We start from the raw sequence: 4,850 nt of genomic DNA, 5'->3' as shown, positions 1-4,850 counted from the left end.
CCCTCCGGGCTTCTGGTGTTCTACCTTCACTTGCTGGCAACTAGTACATTGGGCGACAAACTCAGCAATGTTCTTCTTCATATCATTCCACCAGTACATATCCTTAATGTCATGATACATCTTCGTCGATCCAGGGTGGATGGAATACCATGAATAATGTGCCTCTGACATAATCCTGTCTCGTAGCCCTGCTACATCTGGAACACACAAACGACCCTTGTATCTGAGAACCCCATCTCCCTTGAGCTCTAACAATGGCTTCTTCTGCTGCGGAACTCGCTCTCTCAACTCGACCAACTCTGGGTCCTCGTACTGCCTTTCCTTGACTTCAGCTATGAGGGATGATTTTGCAGTGTTTTGGATTACAACTCCACCATCCTCAGAATCTACTAACCGAACCCCCAACGAAGCCAATTGATGAATATCTCTAGCTAATTGTCTTTTCTCAGGCTCTACATGTGCTAAGCTACCCATAGATCGGCGACTTAAGGCATCTGCTACAACATTAGCTTTCCCTGGATGGTAGAGAATGTTAACATCGTAATCTTTCAATAACTCAAGCCATCGCCTCTGTCGCAAATTCAACTCTTTCTGCTTGAAAATATATTGTAGGCTTTTATGATCAGTAAATATATCAACATGAACACCATATAAATAATGCCGCCATATCTTAAGTGCATGGACAACCGCAGCTAACTCGAGGTCGTGGGTCGGATAATTCCTCTCGTGCTTCCTCAACTGCCTTGAAGCATATGCAATTACCTTCCCATGTTGCATCAGGACACATCCTAACCCGACACCTGATGCATCACAATACACGGCATAACCCTCTAGACCCTCTGGAAGTGTTAGAACTGGAGCTGAGGTCAACTTGTTCTTAAGCTCTTGGAAACTCCGCTCACAAGCCTCTGTCCATTGAAACTTAGTTTCTTTCTGTGTCAACTTCGTCAATGGTGCCGAAAGGGAAGAAAAACCCTCTACGAACCTCCGATAGTATCCTGCTAAGCCTAGAAAGCTACGAACCTCTGTCGGAGTGGTAGGTCTAGGCCAAGATTTCACGGCCTCAATCTTCTGAGTGTCCACCTTTATCCCTTCATCTGATACAATATGCCCCAAGAATGCTACAGACTTCAACCAGAACTCACATTTAGAAAACTTAGCATACAACTTACGATCACGGAGGGTTTGGAGTACCGCTCGCAGGTGGTCCGCATGCTCATCCTCTAAACGGGAATAAACCAGAATATCATCAATAAATACTATCACGAACAGATCTAAAAATGGCCGGAATAGGCTATTCATCAAGTCCATAAATACAGCGGGTGCATTAGTCAACCCGAAGGACATGACAAGGAACTCGAAGTGGCCATATCGGGTCCTGAAGGCTGTCTTCGGAATATCTTTTTCCCGAACTCTGACCTGGTGGTACCCCGACCTCAAATCAATCTTGGAAAAGCATCTAGCTCCCTGCAACTGATCAAACAAGTCATCGATCCTTGGAAGTGGATACTTATTCTTAATAGTTACCTTGTTCAACTGCCTATAATCGATACACATCCTCAGCGAGCCGTCTTTCTTCCGCACAAATAGTACCGGTGCACCCCAAGGTGAGGTACTGGGCCTAATGTAACCTTTCTCCAGCAAATCTTTTAACTGGTCCTTCAACTCCTTCAATTCGGCAGGTGCCATTCTATACGGAGGGACGGATATTGGTTGAGTTCCTGGAAGCAAATCGATGCTAAAATCAATCTCTCGCTCTGGAGGAATACCTGGAAGCTCATCTGGAAACACATCTGCATACTCTTTGACTATGGGAATAGACTGAAGTGTAGGTATCTCAGCATCTGCATCTCTAACTCGCACAATATGATAAATGCACCCTTTTGCGATCATTTTCCTCGCCTTCAGATAGGAAATAAACCTACCTCTGGGTGTTGGTGTATTACCTACCCATTCAAGGATTGGCTCACCCGGAAAATGAAATTTGGCTACCTTTGCTCGGCAATCAACTGTGGCATAGCAAGCTGCCAACCAGTCCATGCCCATGATAGCATCAAAGTCCATCATCTCTAGCTCAACTAGGTCAGCTGAGGTCTGACGACTACAAATTGTCACCGTACAACCTCGGTAAACCCGTCTAGCAATAATCGATTCTCCAACTAGTGTAGATACCGCAAAAGGATCACTTAGTATTTCAGGCACTATACCAAACTTCCTCGCGACAAATGGGGTAATATACGATAAAGTAGATCCTGGGTCTATCAAAGCATAAGCATCGTGAGAGAAAATGGTTAATATACCTGTCACAACGTCTGGTGAAGACTCCTGGTCCTGTCGACCCGCTAAAGCATAGATACGGTTCTGATTACCACTTGAACTGGAACCTCTACCTCTGCCTCGACCTCTACCAGCCGAAGACTGAGACTCGCGCCTTGAAGGATGCACGGACATAGACGATCCTGTTGCTGAACTCGCTGGTTGTTCCATTCCCCCAGAATCTCTATTTGGGCAATCTCGCATCATATGCCCCGGACGCCCACATGTATAACAAGCATCAGAACCTGCTCGGCATTGACCCAAGTGTCCTCTACCACAGATGTCACACCGCGGAGGAAATGACCATGTCTGCGCAGAACCTCGTTGTCGCTGCAAACCCGACGCCCGTGAGCTCTCACCTGGTCCTGACTGAGTATAGCGGTCATACCCGTAACCCTGTAACTGAGGTGGCGGAGGCCTAGGTGGCCGTCCGAAGTACTGGGTCCTATAACTACCCTGAGATTGCTCCTGAGACCTGGGAAATCTCATCCTCTTACGTTGCCCTTGCTCAGCCCTCTCTGTACCCTGCTGCCGACGCCTACCCCTTTCTATATTCTGGGCGAATGCCTGAATCCGGGAGATATCCATACTATCCTGCAATGCAGCGGTGGCACATGCCTCGGTTAACTCTGGGGCTAACCCTGCTATAAACCTGTGAATCCTGTCCCGCATAGTAGAAACTATGGATGGTGCATATCTGGCCAATGAGTCAAAACGGAGACTATACTCTCGAACACTCATATTACCCTGCTTGAGGGCTAGAAACTGATCGACTCGAGCCTGTCGGATCTCCCGCGGTAAGTACTGGTCAAGGAAAGCATCTGAAAAATTCTCCCAAATAGCTGGAGGTGTATCACGTCCCCTGGACCTCTCCCATCCCTCATACCAAAGGATGGCTATATCTCGGAGTCGAAAAGCTGCTAGCTCAACTGCCTCTTTCTCCGTGGCATGCATAACACGAAAGATCCTGTGAAGCTGATCTATGAAATCCTGCGGGTCCTCCCTCTGATCTGTCCCCGTGAACTCTGGGGGACTCAAAGCAATAAACTCTCGGACCCTTGAACTCCCAGACCCCTCAGAAGTTCCTGCACTAGCTGATGCCCTAGCATGTTGCTGGGTAGCTACCAACTGTGTCAACAAATGCACCGCACTCCTTAAGTCCTGATCTGATGGAAGTGGAGGGGGAACTGGATGTGCGGTTTCCCTAGGAATCTCCGTAGTTGGTGGAGGAGCCGGTAATGGCTGAGTAGGGGTCTCCCCTTGAGCCTCAGACTGGGCCCCATCTACTGGGGGTACCCTGTTGGTCCCCTCACCTACTACTGTATCTCTCCTCTGGCTAGCCGTAGTCTTCCTAGTCACCGTCATCTGTGCATGCAAACACCAACACATAAGTTTAATTAAAATTTCCTATAACTCAGTTCTATAGCACGATTTAGATTTCAAAGAAGTGTAACCAACTCCTAAATGCCCTGTAGTTCCTTGCTTATATAATGTGGTGCACAACACATCTATAAACAAGACCCTACTAGACACGGCTTGTAGACTCCCCAGGACAGAACTGCTCTGATACCAAGTTTGTCACGCCCCGAACCTAGGAGCGAGACAAGCACCCCGTGCCTCACCTAACCTGGCGTACCAAATTGCGACTAAGGGACTCTGAACACATAATGTCATACTTTGGCCATGGGGCCACCTTGCAAGACAATTTGCGAAGCAAAATATAAAACTGAATGGAAACTAGCACTAACTAAATATCAATATAAAGCTAGGCCGACAAGGCCGTCATAGCTACTACAGCTGACAAACCACCAATTTATACAAACCCAACATACTGCACTAACCAACAGGATATGCCTACAAGCCTCTACTGATAGATGTACTGTGATCGGAACAGGGCCCCGACCTACCCATAACATATATACAGATATACATAAGATGTACACAAAACTCTAGTCCTGGCAACTCCGAAAGACGTGGAGCTTACCGATCAGGCGGAACTCGGAAAACACCTACTGAGGAGGTCTACCCGTCTGTCTGTCTGAACCTGCACGCATGAAATGCAGCGCCCCCAAAAAAGGGACGTCAGTACGAAATAATGTACCGAGTATGTAAGGCAATAAAATAACTGAAATCTGAAACTGAACTGATAATATGATAACTGAAATTAACTGGGAGTCAAAGATGATCTGGAGATATACTTACCTGCTGATACTGACTCAACTCCTTCAATATAGTAAGTAAAATAATTGTACGGCCTTATAAGGCTCGGTATATATAACTGCTCTGCCATAGTAGGCTCGCTTATAGGCGCTCGGCCATACTAGGCTATGTATCTCGACCATGCTGGGCTCGCTCATAGGCGCTCGGCCACAGTAGGCTCGGTATATAACTTTCCATCTGATCAGAAGTTGCCCAATAGGGGCCTGCCCATCGATTATAGCTCGATGGTAATGAAAATACTGTAATACTGTATATATAGGCTTGCTGCTCTCTTGACTGGAAGAAGACAATACTAAAATTGAATATAGAGTCTC

This window comes from Nicotiana tabacum, chromosome 2 (genome assembly GCF_000715075.1).
Source record: "Nicotiana tabacum cultivar K326 chromosome 2, ASM71507v2, whole genome shotgun sequence".
Classification (NCBI taxonomy): Eukaryota; Viridiplantae; Streptophyta; class Magnoliopsida; order Solanales; family Solanaceae; genus Nicotiana; species Nicotiana tabacum.
The sequence above is the reverse complement of the archived record's forward strand: the minus strand, read 5'-3'. Positions refer to the sequence as shown.